The 17,499-nt window shown below is 36.7% G+C and overlaps 1 protein-coding gene across 1 annotated transcript in view; it reads right to left on the bottom strand.

Annotated features, from left to right (window-relative positions):
• LOC145990140 (sodium channel protein Nach-like) overlaps window positions 1-17,499 on the bottom strand; it is a 123,879-nt gene that overhangs the window by 49,057 nt on the left and 57,323 nt on the right. The window lies entirely within an intron of this gene.

The raw sequence follows: 17,499 nt of genomic DNA, 5'->3' as shown, positions 1-17,499 counted from the left end.
AATTCAGATTCAGTGTTCAGATTTTCCAGCTTAGTAATTTGTTGTTGTACAGTGTCTCTCAAAAGTTTTAGGACAACGACATTTTAAACTAGGCAACCCAAATTACGTAAGGCGCTGGTGGGTTGCGTGTAGAGTTAGGCTCAATTTCAGGGTTGCCATATGCACAATAGATATTTACGAAATACGCGAAAGGAATACAACCAAGTATTATTGTATAAAACTCTAAAAAAATATCAGTATTACATTTGTCGCAAATAAGAAATACTTTCTGAAAGAAAGAAAATTGATTTTCTAGTATTTCATCGCTGATGAGTCTACACAAAGGAAAAGAGGAGAGAGGAAACGAAAAGGGACAACAAATGAGAGGAGAAAGGAGAGAGCGAAAGGGAAAGAGGAAAAGTAAAGGAGGGAAGAAAATATAGGACAGATGTGGATAGGAGAAGTAATGAGGAGAAAGGGAAAAGCTATTCTCAAGAACGAAAGTTTTTAGGGTAGTGGTTACCGTTGTAGATTGTCAACCTGATGGTCGTAGGTTCAAACCCCTCCGATGGCAGATAATTTTCGTAAGTTTTAGACATATCCCATTGTGTTCATTGTCCACGCAGTGTGGAACGGAATGATTCCGTTTGGAATTAACGATGGGGGGAGGAGAAATATTAAATAACAAAACCTCCATTTCAACGAACTGAGAAGTGGAGAAAAATTGGATAATTCTTATAAATATGAAAATTACATTCATGTTTTTAGTGGTATAATCGCAGGTAGAATCAAAGATATTATGTGGCAGATTTTATCTCGCTCTGAACTCAGCCAAAATGCATTACGCACCGATCTAATACATTCCTCAATTCATTTTAAAATATTATTGGATGTTTCATATCGATATTTCGATCAATGCATCAATTCTTGACGCTGAGACATTTCCTACAAATACCTAATCTGTCCACTTTCTCTCCCCTTCTTCTCCTCTGCTTATATGTCATATCGCCTTCCCTCCTGTTCTCGCCTCTTGTCCCCATCCCATTCTTCTCCACTCCTCTTGTCTCCTCTCCTGTCTTAGATTTCGACTCCACTGCACTCTTCTCCTCTTCTTTTCGTTCTTCTCATGTTCTCTCTATTACTCTACTCTCAACTCCCCTCTTCTCGTCCCCTCCTCTCCTCTCAAACATCCTCTTCTCCTCTCCTCTCATCTCTTTCCCTCCTTGCTCCATTTTCCTCGTCTCTCCTAGCATCTTTTCCCTTTCTCCTCATTACTTCTCCTATCCACATCTGTCCTATATTTTCTTCCCTCCTTTACTTTTCCTCTTTCCCTTTCGCTCTCTCCTTTCTCCTCTCATTTGTTGTCCCTTTTCGTTTCCTCTCTCCTCTTTTCCTTTGTGTAGACTCATCAGCGATGAAATACTAGAAAATCAATTTTCTTTCTTTCAGAAAGTATTTCTTATTTGCGACAAATGTAATACTGATATTTTTTTAGAGTTTTATACAATAATACTTGGTTGTATTCCTTTCGCGTATTTCGTAAATATCTATTGTGCATATGGCAACCCTGAAATTGAGCCTAACTCTACACGCAACCCACCAGCGCCTTACGTAATTTGGGTTGCCTAGTTTCAAATGTCGTTGTCCTAAAACTTTTGAGAGACACTGTACTATACTCAGAGTTTCAGTAATGCCAGGTAATTCTGATTCCAGTATTTCCTGGACACTCATTAGTTCATTTTTCATTGTTGCCACAGTATCCTCAATGTGGGCTATGGTACTTTGAATTTTCCCAAAATGCTTGTAAGTCTCAAGCTGGAGTTTGATGTTAGTAACATTACGAGCAATAGCATTAAGTTCACTGGAGGAGGGCATATTATTTATAAAATTTTCTAATATTTGAAGTTTGGCTTAGACTTTAGATATGGCAGTGTGCAGCTCATCTATTTGTAGTTCAATTTTTATATTTTCCAATCTAGGAATCTCAAAGGATTGAAACTGTTCATGCAATCAGCAATTATATTATCATACTCTTCTTGAGTTTTAATACTCTGGATGATTGCTTGTATTTCTGTACAAATACTGTTTGTTTGAATATTTAATTGTTGTTTCAGTTGCACTACATTAGTAGTCTTTGAGCTTGTCTGAATATCTCAACCTCATTTTTTAATTTGCCTACACTTTCTTCTAAGTTCTGAAGATTGTCTATTGAGGACAAATTAGTGTATTTGTGCAGTAAGGATTTGAGTTCAGCATCAATTTTGAGAATAGGGTCCAGACAATGAGACTGGAGGCTAGTTATCTCAGATTGGAGACTAGAGTTGAAAGTTTCTTGTAATGTTCGTAGATCAGTACGTAATTTTTTGACTCTAATATCAAGTAAAAGAATTTCATCACTGTGATCATTGTGTTTTGTATGACCAAAAACATCATTAGACATTTTGGTAATGGATATTTATTATAGGATAAGTGATTTTCCACTCTAAAAATAAAGGTATTAGTTTATCATACTCTCCCAGCAACTCTATATACAAATATACAAACAATCATTTGCAGATATATCATATGTGGTGGCAGTATTAATCTTATCATATTTAATACGATAGACATTACTCCCAGTAAATATTTTTATCTCGCCCTTATTCTCGGGATTTATTGTAAATTGCAGTTTCCCACCAATGGGGAATTTGTAATAATTTAGATTATTATTAAAAATATCAAATATTTTACCAGTATCACCATTATATTCTGTTCGGATACTGTTCAATTGGATAATTAGTAGTCCATTTAGTTTAGACAAGAGATATGCGAGATTTGGTAAGACTATCTGAACAGGCACTTCCATGGTTTGTTTTCTAAACACAAATAGATTCATGGTTATTTTATTGGCAAATATTACATTGGTTACCATGTCCTAGGCAATAGTGACCCCATGGCAATGTGTGTATTTCACATGAGAGAATCTGTCTCTTGACAATTTTTCTTATTTTATTTGTAGTTAATATATGATTAATACTTTGAATTCTTTTTCTTCCCTTAGTTTAGGAGACTTACTTTTGAAATAGTTGTAATAATCATCAAAGGAGAGTTTATTCTCTACTATGGTTCTACCTATTCCCTTGGTTTTTTTATAATATCTTTTTTCTGATCTAATTGCATACATCTTTGCTCGAAATCCAACAAATTCCTTAATAATTTCATTATTTTTTTCATCTTTTATGTTGCCAGGCACTCTTTTGTTGTGGGAAGGAATATCAAAACTAGGAGGGTATGAAGATGTGTCAAAATAATCAGATAACTTAGGATGTTTTACATCTTCATACAGATTAGGCGTCTTGATATGATATATAAAACTATCTGTGCCCATATAGAGAACAGAAAGGTTATCTTTATAAAAAGTATTTATTGTATCACAGTGAAGTTGCAAAAGGTGAAGCTTAGACATATCCAGAACTGCAGCTCCCACATAGATAGGTTTGATAAATTTGAACCATGGCTTTTCCATTTGAAAAACTGACAAATCTTCATGATATATTGTACGAAATTTAATTTTTGGATCTGCCACTAACTTATTACATTTTTTTGGATCGGAGACTAGTCTTACATCTACATGCTTCCTAATATTCTCCATGGTCTTACAATAGACAGCATTATTCATAAAATTTCAAGTAATCCTTATTTAAATCTGAAGTAGCAAGTGTTCTGTGTCTTGGGTCAGTTTCAATATAAGGCTTTAACCACTCTGAATGCTTGAATCTGAGGACTCTTCGAATTCGTACTATATGAACCTTTTTCTCTTTTAAAAATTTGAGATTCTTATACTGTATGACATATCTCTGTTTAGATTCAAGAGTCATCAGAAACTTCTTTTCTTTTGATTCAGGTGAACACTTGAACTCAGCGGATGGTGGAAAATCAGAAAACAGATTATGTAACTCATGAGGAAAATCAAGATCCACGGTAGTGTCATCAAAAATTTTCTATGTCTATTGATGTATGGTCTGTCTACTCAAAATCACCATAGGGGAGTTTCTGCATCATTGAATAACAATACAAATTATTCACATCAACATAGAATATATAGCTAGAGAGCTCATTTGGATTATATTCTTTTGTCATATGTATATTGTTGGCCCATGCATATCTTTGTGTGCATTGTACCATTTCCCATGTATAGCACTTTCTTTAAAAACAAGCATGTATACTAGGGTGTATCGAAAAAAACTTTTTTTCGAAATGTTAAGGTGGCTAGTGGGGAAAAGTGGCCATTTGTGACCAAAAACACGTCTGATTTATTTTCAGATTTTTTGGAGGTCGTTTAGGTGGCGCGCATCGACCTTGAAGTTTTGATAGTGATTTGGTTATGCAACACGCACAACAATTTCACAGAAATGTCATTATTTGGCTATTTCATGTATTTTATTTTCTGCATTATGGTCGTTTATTGTTTTGTTTATGGCAAATATGTTACATTCGTGCCTTAGGGGTGGTTTCCTATGCTGTTTACGTATGCTTTTGGTCAAAAATTGTCAATTTGAGGCTAAAAACTCCATTTTTTCTATTGATGGTTTCCAATTGGTTTCGACTGTGTTTTATTCGAAGGTTTTCCGATATAAAAGACTAAATAAAATATTTTGGCTTTCTAATTGCTAACAGTTCCTCAATTACTGTCCAGCGCATCGCTTATTTTCATAGCTTATTATGCTTTGAAAATAACCCAGAGCTCACCTAGAGGAGGTGGCTGGACTGAGAGCTCCACCCACCCAAATGATGTTGGCAAACATAATTTTACTAAGGGGCAGGCCAAGATTTTCTTCTAGTTTTCTCCTTGAACTTTATAGTCAGTTTTTGTTCGAAATGTCGGCATATGTTCTCTAGATTCGAATTTCGCTTTGATATAGCCATCACGTGCGCTGGCGCCGAAAACGGAAGAAGCAGCCTCTGTGATAATTTTCACAAGTCGGTCCACTCGTTGTGTGTGGCAGGGGAAGTCTTGAATTTCCGCTATATTTTTGTTTTTAATGTAGTCATCTTCTTCTTCATTTGTAATATTATTGGCCAACGTAGGCTCGTAGAGGGAGCATGAAGCCCAATCAACCATGTCATAGTATTGGTCTGCATTAAAATTGATGGTTGGTAAAACAAAAGTGCGAATTCTTTTGCCTTTCTTTCAATCCTCTTGCTTTCTTAATTCTTTGACAACCAAAACTTCTTATTTCTGGGATTTTGTCGGTTATTAAAGCCAGCAGGAGATTTTCAGGATGGGCCAAGAATGCGTTTTGTTGAATGACCCTATTAATCAGATCTCTCAAGTGGTGTGGGAGAAATCGGGACAAGTAGATCAAATTCCACATACTACATAATGAAGGTGTACGGACCGGTGTGGTTTGGGATCAAGAAGGAACCATCGATAACTGACGGAGCCCGACACCTCTGGAATTTGATCCACTTGTCCCAATTTCTCCCACACCACTTGAAAGATCTGATTAATAGGGTCATTCAACAAAACGCATTCTTAGCCCATCCTGAAAATCTCCTGCTGGCTTTAATAACCGACAAAATCCCAGAAATAAGAAGTTTTGGTTGGCAAAGAATTAAGAAAGCAAGAGGATTGAAAGAAAGGCAAAAGAATTCGCACTTTTGTTTTACCAACCATCAATTTTAATGCAGACCAATACTATGACATGGTTGATTGGGCTTCATGCTCCCTCCACGAGCCTACGTTGGCCAATAATATTACAAATGAAGAAATAGATGACTACAATAAAAACAAAAATATAGCGGAAATTTAAGACTTCCCCTGCCACACACAACGAGTGGACCGACTTGTGAAAATTATCACAGAGGCTGCTTCTTCCGTTTTCGGCGCCAGCGCACGTGATGGCTATATCAAAGCGAAATTCGAATCTAGAGAACATATGCCGACATTTCGAACAAAAACTGACTATAAAGTTCAAGGAGAAAACTAGAAGAAAATCTTGGCCTGCCCCTTAGTAAAATTATGTTTGCCAACATCATTTGGGTGGGTGGAGCTCTCAGTCCAGCCACCTCCTCTAGGTGAGCTCTGGGTTATTTTCAAAGCATAATAAGCTATGAAAATAAGCGATGCGCTGGACAGTAATTGAGGAACTGTTAGCAATTAGAAAGCCAAAATATTTTATTTAGTCTTTTATATCGGAAAACCTTCGAATAAAACACAGTCGAAACCAATTGGAAACCATCAATAGAAAAAATGGAGTTTTTAGCCTCAAATTGACAATTTTTGACCAAAAGCATACGTAAACAGTATAGGAAACCACCCCTAAGGCACGAATGTAACATATATGACATAAACAAAACAATAAACGACCATAATGCAGAAAAAAACACATGAAATAGCCAAATAATGACATTTCTGTGAAATTGTTGTGCGTGTTGCATAACCAAATCACTATCAAAACTTCAAGGTCGATGCGCGCCACCTAAACGACCTCCCAAAAATCTGAAAAAAATCAGACATGTTTTTGGTCACAAATGGCCACTTTTCCCCACTAGCCACCTTAACATTTCGAAAAAAAGTTTTTTTCGATACACCCTAATGTATACATCTAAATTTAGCTCCAACTCAATTTTTGTTTTTTGCAACATAGCTGCCAAAGCTAACCCTTGCAGACTGTAAAAATGTGCAGGGTCCAATTTATAAATATTCATAGACAATTTTCTAAAAGCTTGGAAGACGTCAGCAAGAATTGTCACATCTCATTTTAAATAAGCATCATGGTAATCTCCCAGTGTCTTACACCCTAATTTCTTCCACATTAATTGTGTATGATGGTAATCTTCATCTGTAATATTCTTTTCTCTGAGTTGGCTGTAGAACTCCTTGAAAGGAGGAAGTGTTTCATCATTAAACTTAGTATGGTCATTTACATATTCATATGGATAGACCACTTTTTGTCTAACATGTTTTATGCCAATGCCAGGAAAACTATTAGTTATAATTTTGAACTGTTCATCAGATAATTTGTTGGCAAGAACATCTGGCCAGCAGAGAGAAATCTCATATAGAGTCTAGAAATCTCATCTTAATAGTACTGTTCTCAGAAATCTTTACTGTTTTGCTAAGACTAATGTATCTTTCTTGATTTTCTGCTAGAACATCTATATGCTCTGTATCATAACTTAGATGCATAATTAAATAGTGAAAATCATAGCCACTACCATTATGAAAAAATATGGGGACAAATTGGTCTCTTTGTATTTTGAGATTGCAGCTGTTGCACAAAATCCCCAAATTTTCTCCTGTGAAATGACAATGATAATGATGAATTTTCTTATCATAATCTGTAAAATATGAATTACACTGTGGGCAAATCTCAGTAGCATCATATAATTGTTCTTTAGCAGCAGATAATTGTAATCTTGGTTTTGACACAGATAATACTTTACCAATTTTCCTTACTTCTTCTTTTATTTTTTGGAGAATGTGTTTGCCAACATAAATAAGACTCATTACGTTTTAATGAATTATGTCACACAACTAAAAGGTAAAGTGTTCCCCTGTGCATAGCACCACGCCATGAAGGCGTATAGGGGGTGTGGGGGTAACGCCCCACACTTTCTTGATCCGGTCGTGAGTGGGGGTGATGTGATCAGCATCACGCCCCTGACCGCCTTTACCCCCCAGGGTTTCCCCCAGGTACCCATGTTATTCGACGCTGGGTGGGCGCCGGGGCCGCTTTCACCGTTAGAAAAGTTCCCGGATTTGAACCGGCCGGGGATCGAACCCGGGACCTTGAGCATGGTAGTCAGACGCGTTACCGACTGAGCCACCGCGTGACCATAACTACAGACCGCATGGAGTTGATACGGTGTAGTAGAAGATATTTCAGGATCAGGATCTGAATAGTTAAATGGTTTGAGAAATGCCTCAAAATCTGCTATTTTTATAGCAGGATGCTCCAACAGGCCTTGTGTTGTTTGAATTTCTTAACTTCTTTTGGTTTTGGCATAATTATACGCACAGGCTTGTTCTCACCACAGTATTGTTTGTGTTCTTTAAGTTTTTTGTCAGCAATTTCTTGATTATTATATTTAACATAGTTCTGTTGTTTACGATTATCAAATGTAGTCAAACACCTATGACAAATTTTGATTTCCTAGTGATATTTAGTTATTTGACTTCTAACCAAACAAGAAAGATTACGAATGAGACATTAATGGAAATTCTTGTTATCAGAAATAAGTAATAAATCAATCTCAGTAGCATTATTATAATTAATATTACTTATTCTGAGAGGATATACAAAATTATTCTCTGTATAAGCATACACATTGATTGCCAAAGAAATTATTTTGCTTGTTTTTCAAATCTTGTTATATCAGATATAGGAACAGGATATTGGATACCTAACATAGCATGCTAAAATTTTGTCTCATACTGTATATATATATATATATATATATATATATATATATATATATATATATACACACATACATATATAATATATATAATAGTATATATATATATATATATATATATATATATATATATATATATATATATATATATACACTATTCAAATATAGAGGTTGACTCTTGGAAATGGTGATGTACATGATGTGTTTCATCAGGTTTCACACATTCAGAGGATAGAGTAGTATAAAACTTGACAGATTTATTTTTAAGTTCATTTCTCAGGAGTTCTATTATGGAAGATTTTTATGTTCTTCAAGAAATTGTTGATATCACAGTGTGGCTCTGATTCAAAAGGGTAATCATTGAGACGATCACCAAACGCTGTTGCACTAGGTGTAGTCAAAAATTTAGTTTGTTTTGGTTTAGGACCATCAGTTAGATCTATATCTGCTTGTCGTTTTCTAGGATTAGTCTGGCTGGTTGATGGTTGAGATTTGCAACTCATCTTCTTATGTCTGTTCATATGAGGTATGCTAATAAGATTTCCACAATAAGGGCAGGGTTGGGTTGGTAATATAGGAGTTTTGGGTTGGCCAGTGCATATTGTCATTGCCAAGTGTTTTGACAAATTTGTCTTAGATACAAATTTACCACAAATGTGGCACTCAGTTTTACAAGTAGGATTAACCATTGTTTTTATTTAATATTAATATATACATTTTTCTGGATATATCACAACTGTAGAGGATGTCAATTTTTCAATCTCACTTGGAGAAAATATATTTACCACAAATACTTTTAAAAAATTAAATAGAAACTAATCTTTGCTTAAGTGTATCATGAATAGTAATTTATATATATATATATATATATATATATATATATATATATATATATATATATATATATATATATATATATATATATATATATATATATATATAGAGAGAGAGAGAGAGAGAGAGAGAGAGAGAGAGAGTGAGTGTGTGTGAGAGAGAGAGAGAGAGAGAAATACCATACATACCAATCTTGGCAATATTTGAGCCTTAGAGCTTCTATAGTAACTAAAACTTTGTATACCAGCTCTTCAAGCAAACTAAACACACTATACATTAACCAAAATTGTATATAATATATATATCAAGAACACTCAAAATAGTGAAATGTTGCAAATATATCAAATTTAGAAACTCTTCTATTTTACTAGACAATACTAGTATAATATTCTAAAGAAAAACTTACTTAAACCAACAATTTAACAAACTCTGTCAATATCCAACCTTAAACACTTCCATGAATAACAAGAAGAAAACATTCCACTGAGGTAACATGTTCATGCATGTTGCAGAAAGGAATTCCACTAATGACACATGCCCAAAAGAAAAAAAAAACTCAATACACATGAGTACAACCTTGTGCATGGAATTCCAGACTGGATCAATACTAGTATGTGTAGGTTAACAATAGACAGTTATGTCCCAATGTTGAGTCACGGCAAATGAGAATGGAAGACATGGTTAAAAATAGTGTCTATTTTCTTTATATAATAACTTGTGGCAAATAATGATGATAAAATAGAGTGTATTAAAAGTAGTATCTATTTTTTTATTGGTAACCAAGTAATCAGTTTTTTTTATATCTAAGAATTTTTTTTTTAGTAATAACAAATATGATAGCTTAGAGGTTTATATCATATTTTAGAAATTATTTTGAGTAGAAATAAATATGAAAGCACATATTTACAAAGGTATAGATGATACATAGATGTGAAGAATGAAAAAGTCTCAGAACAATTTTCGTTGTTTAATTTACTAGACTAGACTAAACTAGTCTCTTACATAGGATGCCACAAAAGTATTAATAACCAAAATAATATTTAAGAAATTACCTTAGGTATAAGCAAAGCAGAAAATAACTAGTAATCAAGTAGTCGGTAGTTTTTTCATACCTAAGAAACTACCTTGGCACCATTCACGAATAAAACTAGCCACCTGTTTGGAGCATAAGTTAAGCACACTCTCAACCAATCAACAGAGTTTCACATGACTCTGAGGGTAGAATTCCCAAGCTAGATATTCAAGAATGTTAATCATCAATTTAATATTTGTAGCATGGTTAGACAATTTGCTACACCTAGAAATTAGCTAAATCCACCAGAAGATATAAAAATATAGCTTAATTTTGACTAAACTAGTCTACTAATATTAATCACCCTAATACGAGAATTGTATTAATCACCCTAGTACAAGGGTTTTAGAATTCATAGCATGATTAGACAATTTGCTACACCTAGAAATTAGCTAAATCCACCAGAAGATGTAAAAATATAGCTTAATTTTGGCCAAAATAGGCTATGGTATCAATTGGCCTTCGAGAAGGTCGTCCGCAGAAAGAATCAACTACTACTACTTTTGTGAGTATCCATCACTACCTATGTGAATATGGTTGATTGATTTGCTTTATTTTACTTCACTTCTTGTGGCACTTTCGGCTAATTTGCGAAGATGAGGATGAGTAATGATGTGGTGAAATCAATGCATAGCCACTCAAAGACATCAATGACCAGGCCAGGATTCGAACCTGGGACCTCTATGTGAATATGGGAATTTTGCTCCTTGTGCTATCGAAAGAGGACAACCATGATTTACGATTCCTGCACAATGAGGAGGAGATTCTGGATATTATGAATGCGACTCCTGACATCAACACATGAAGGCTAGCAATGCAAGTAGATATTCCTCATTCAAATATCTGGAGAGTGTTGTGGGAACAACAGTTGTATCCCTACCATAGAGATATAAGTACATTGCAGTTAGCACATGTGAAAGGAAATAACACGGAAATTAAGCATTTCCAGACCTATGCTTACATAAACTATTTTCAATGTTTACATATGGGGAACACACTCCTGAAGTGATGCTGCTTATTTTGGTGCACCCTTTATATGGCACTTTATCTTTCTTTTGACACTAACTACATTGAGAATAATGTTCAATATGAGCTGACCACAAACTCCATAGAGTTATTTGCAATTGTCGTCATATTCCAGTTCAGCTTCCGAATACCTTCTCTTTCCTCTACATTATCACCAGGGAACAGACTTATATGTAAATACATATTTATGTATGAAGTTCATATCATTTATATTTTGTATTTATCTTTGCGCATCATGGTATGTAGACTCAAAAAATTCAGTTTTTATTTTCCATATTTGTACATATATTATAGTTTGGCTCATATTTTACACATTTTAGTTATTTCTACATATTATTTACATATTATAGAACATTTCTCAACATATACTCCATATTCACTTAATAACTACATGCCACCGTGTGACCGAAAGAGCTGGGTAAATTTCTTGCAAATAACTGACAAAGTATAAAGTGACTTTGATCAAATGATTTTTTTTTCTTTCTATTGTACACCCTTTTGCTGTTGTAAAACACTTGAAATTCCTGTTTATTTACAGTTGTTGTCAACAATAGAGAATGAGGGCTCAAGGATCGGCTCCTGTTGATTACAAATGTTATTTTGGGAACGTTGGAAAAGAATCCCAAGACAAATGCTAACCCTACCCTCGACTAATTGCATTCTCTACAGCAGCACCAGAAGCAACGATTTTGTGCCACATGGAAGGGATTCACTTCTGGTTTATTTTCAAGACAGTTACAATACTGAGACTGTATTTTATGTAGCTCATATAGTATCTTACATTATTAAAAAGATACATTTTACAATTTTAAGTCCATATTTAACTCCATATTTTCGTGAAAATAACTATACATGTATTTACATATTTAGCTCATTTTTACTACATATAAACAATGAGCTATATATATAAACACTAGAGAGGGCCTAAACCGGTTTTCATGCGGCCGAGCTGTGACCATTTGATGGTGCGGCAGCCACATCTTGAGTGGTCAAAACATTGAGTGTTTACGAAGGAAGCGCAAGATGCTGAAGGTGTGTTCAGCATGTAACTGCACAAATACAAGTGATAAAACAAACTGAACGCCATATGTTTCGTAAATAATTATTGTATTATTGTTATTTATTATATTTTGAAGTATAGCAAGTAGAATTCGCACAAGAAAAGAGGAAAGTTTCCGATTTGTTATGCCCATCCTTGTATCATAAGCAGTGTCGCACACATGTAGATCACATGTAGATCAGAGGCGGCCCAAGGGCAGGGGGGGGATTTCGGCAACCCCGAGGCTCTGTGTTTTAGGGGGCCCACAGGAGATAAAAATATTTGTTTCTATGAGGTTTATTACGAGTTTATGGGATGCCAGTGCTTCCAATAAAGCAACTAATATGATTTTTCTGACTTCATGATTGTTTTTACATTCTTTAAAATATCAAAAAATACTGACATCATATACATATTCTAATCAAAGTACTACATAAAAATCGAATCCAAAGATTTCAATCAAAAATAATATGTACTATAGTGGAATCACAAGCAAATCAACCTGGGATGGAGCTAGGTTTATCCGTTTGGAGGGGCCAAAATGTCAGAAAGTTCTCTAGCGCTGCATCTTCAGTGGAAGGAGAAAAGATAGAACCGGAAATTAGAGACCTGGAGAGTTGCCAGGTCTTGATCGAAGAAGTAGTAGTACAGAAAAATGGAAAAACCCTGTTGTCACCAGGCTCGTCAAAAACTTTAAGTGGTGGGCAGGTGAAGATTAGGTGGGACTTGTGGAATGGATTGGGGTGGGGGATAGGGATAAAGTGGGGAAGTTACTGGGTGTCCTTGTTCAGGCCAGGTGATGTGGTTTCACTCATGGCTGATATGTAGGCCCTCTCCCATCTTCTGCGAACTGAGGTGTTGGCTGGTTGGGGTAATAGATGGATGATCACTACCTGGAAGCAGTCGTTGAAAGGGATATTGTGATGGTTGGTATGGACTTCATCGATCGTGAAGTTCAGGTTGTGGATGGAGGAGCGGTGGTTATTGATGCGGAGGTTGAGGGCAGTTGATGTTTTCTCCAGGTAAAAGTCCTTGGGGGGACCACAACCAACCAAACCTTAACCCCTCCCAACAGAAAGCTCTCCTACATCTCCGCAACAATCATAATCATAATCAAAACACTCCCAGCTGACACGGGGTCCACCACGTTGGTCTTGAACTCTCAAGATCACCTGGCGGAGGCCACTCGCCAGCTGGCTGACTCCTTCACCTACAAACCACCACAGTTGACCTATTCTTCACACACCTCAACAAAATCCAGGACTTCATCCACACCCGTTGCCTCCCTGAAGGCCTGACAGCCTCTACCACAGCCATGTTCATTCCTACAACCCCCGCACCACCATCTTCTACCTACTGCCCAAAATTCACAAACCTGGCAACCCTGGCAGACCCATTGTGTCCAGCTACAACTCACCTACCAAAAGAATCTCAGCCTTTGTTGACTTCCGTTTCCAGTCTCTTGTGAAAGCTCTGCCCTCCTACCTCCGTGACACCAACCACTTCCTCCAGAAAATCAGCATTGCACCCAAACACCATCCATACGACCATCAACGTCACTTCCCTCTACACCAACATACCCCACTCCCATGGCCTCTGGCAGGACCCTGTGGCTGAGTGGTTAGCACATCTCACTGCGATGCCAAGGGTCCCGGGTTCGAATCCTGCTCGGCTTTGGTTGTTTGTGACTGTCCATTCATCAATTTCATCATTTCATCACTCATCCCCATCTTCGCAAATTAGCCATGAGGCACAAAACGCGAAGTAAAATAAACTAAATCAATCAATCAATCCCATGGCCTCCGCTCCATAGACTTCTACCTCAATAGCAGACCCAAATCTCACAACCCCAGCACCATCTTCCTGACCCACCTAGCCCACCTTGTCCTCAAATGTAACAATTTCACCTTTGAAAACCAACATTTCCTACAGATCCGAGGTACAGCCATGGGTACCAGAATGTCCCCATCCTACGCAAATGTTTCATGGGCAAATTCGAGCAAGAGTTCCTGGAGACCCAACCTCTCAAACCCCTCCTCTGGCCCCACTTCATTGACGACATCTTCATGCTCTGGACACATGGAGAACCATCCCTATCAGCTTTCCTGGATCAACTTAATCACTTCCTTTCCATAAAGTTCACCTGAACCTACTCCCCCAACCAGATCACCTTCCAGGATGTGGACGTGCACTGAGGGATGACATCTTAAAACCTCTATCCACATAAAATCCACCAACCACATCCAATACCTACATTTCTCAAGCTCCCTCCCATTCCACACCAAGTTTAGTCTAGGGGGTTAAAATTGTACTCAGAAAGTAATAACAATCATGGCTAATTTTAATGAGGGTTTGCATGATTGAGTTGGCATTTTATGCCCACTTTATGTACGGTAAGGTTAATCAGGACTGGACTTAGAGTTTAAATTAGGATTGGAACCACTATGTGCCTCTGCTGGGATCCGAAACCGGGAACCCTTGATTACAAGCAGTGCGATGCTACCACTGCGCTATCTGGGAGGCCAATTGATTGATTGATTGATTGATTTACTTTGCTTTTCTGCCATTTTGGTCATGAAATTCATGAATGGACACTCACAAACACCCATGCTCAGACCAGGATTAGAACCTGGGGACCCTGGCATTGTAGCGCGATGTTCTAACCACTCCGTTATGAGAGGTGGCTAATGGTGGTTTGCATTTGCCACTTTTTTTTCTTTCTTAGGTTACCAGTCCAAATTCGATGACAGTCCAACACCAAACACCGGCATATATATCTTATTTGTGAAAAAACGTTTTTGCTGATTTCCGGTCATAAACTATTTCTGGAGAGAGTACATTCATGATTCTTTTGTGTTGAGGCTGACAGAGACAAATTTGAGGGTGTACCGCCCCGTGCACTTGTATTTAGGATGTGGCCAAAGTGAGGAAAGATGAAAAAGAGACAGACAGACCGTCGGCATTCAGGGCCAGAAGGTCCACTGGACTCTTTTCCACCCTCTTTTGTTTATAACCGCGGGAGGGTGTCTCTGACGTCAAGATGAAATTGCCTTCCGAGTATCTCATCCTTCAATACTACAAGCACAGATTGCTGTTGTTTCTTAGAGTAGTGAGCAGAGGTGTAGATTTATAGATGCTAAAAACTTTTAAAACGGCAGGCAAATAGGCACCCAAAATGATGAAAATTCACGTAGGCACTTGATGGCACAAGTATTGACTTGATTGTTTTGGTACTTTATTGTATTTTTCTTATTTTTGCGTCACTTTATTTACATTTGGTTACGAGGAAACAAATATGATGATTAGTAGCTAGATGAAATTGATTATAGGAAAAATGCTTTATTCAAAGATAAAAATAATAAGAATAAGAATAAAAAGAAATGAGAATTTAAGCATATTGCAGGGAAGATTTCGGAAATTGTGGATACATTTACTACTTTTGCTTAAATGTTATCCTCCCCTTTCATTCCTACGATAATATTTAGTTCTCAAAAACTCTGGCTTTAATGGGTCCACATACCGAAGCCTCATTAATCTGCAGCAATGCAGTCCATGGTGCACTACGTGGAAGAAAGGTTGAGCATCCTCCATACACACCACTCGCTGTTATAAATAATATTGGTAGTTTACTGTGATACTGCAAGTGCAAGTGTGTGTGTGTGTGTGTGTGTGTGTGTAACAATAAGTAATCATTAGGCAATATTAATAACCATGTTGATTTTGAGAGTAGAATTTTTCTAGAAATAGATGTTGTCTTGCCTGTTATTTCAGTTTTTATAATGTAACATACACGCCAACATAAGCCTTGAGTGGTGTATACTTGTGTCAAGATAACTGAAACATGGGAACTACAGATTTCCCTTCCTCTTTCTTTCACCCTGGCACTTCCATGCTAGGGATTCAAATGTGATGATGTATCTGTAATATGGGTGTCCCTGTCTGTTTTACTAACAGGTTGTGGACTTCAAGAATTATGACGTTGGATAACAAATTTTACATACATTTATGGTCTAATTTCTTAAAAAAATAATCTTGTTTGTGAGTGCAGAACTAAATATTTGATTGCACTGGATATAACAGATTTCGCACAGCTAGTGACTAATTTGAATTTTATACGTGAGCCGATCGTGACTTTTTACGCACCCTTTTACAGTTTTTACAAAGGATTCCGCTTTCAACATGTAAACGTAATACACTATGAAACCAGAGGGCCCAGGCTCCAAATCTGGTCAGGCATGGGTGTATCATTCTTGTGCCATCATCATTTCTTAATTCATAAATCATTTCTTAAGTTCATCATTTGTGCTCAGCACCGCGATTAACGAAACGCAACAAAAAATGACCAACCTAGAAATGTAATTAGAAAACGTTCTCTTGAAATTGCACAAGTTGAGTACACTGCCCCATGGGAAGAAGATTTCCACTTTTGTGAATGATTGCTTGATTTGCTTTATTTTACTTCACTTTTTGTGCAACTTTTGGCTAATTTGGAAAGATGAGCATGAGTGATGATATGATGAAATTGATGAATGGACTCACAAACATCCATGCCCAGGCTGGGATTCGAACCCAGGACCCCTGACATTGTAGCATAATGTGCTAACCACTCCACCATCTTCCTTGAGTAATTATACGAATGATAACAGAAAGCGCTTTAGAATTTGAAAAGCTAATGTATGTAAAGTGTGTAGATAATTATTATTATTATAACAATGTGTTAGCAGCAGATAGGCTTTATCTTGAAACTTCTATTACATGCACCACACAATGACTGTCTCCGTAATCTGAGAAAGGAATGAAAATTGTTTCCAATGAGCTCCGGATAGAGTGATTTCTATCCCGAGGGACATCTTTTACCTTTAACCACTCAATCGGCCCAAATTTTGACCTGCCAGGGAAAGTGCATTTTTAAAAGACCTTCGAGTTTCCTTAATGGGAAGAGCTATAAAATCATTAGTGGCAGCTATGCGTTGCATATACAGGGTGACAATTAATGAACTGTATGAAATGAAATGGAAATTAGTGACAAACCACGTAGTACACAAACTGTATTGCACATGTAAACGGCAATACAGACATTCGGATTTAGGTTATGACATGTTCGATATGTCTGCCATCTCTGGCGATGATGTGGTGCAGACGAACA

This window comes from Lepisma saccharinum, chromosome 7 (genome assembly GCF_977018435.1).
Source record: "Lepisma saccharinum chromosome 7, izLepSacc3.1, whole genome shotgun sequence".
In the NCBI taxonomy this organism is placed as follows: Eukaryota; Metazoa; Arthropoda; class Insecta; order Zygentoma; family Lepismatidae; genus Lepisma; species Lepisma saccharinum.
This window is presented reverse-complemented; position numbering and strand designations above follow the sequence as displayed.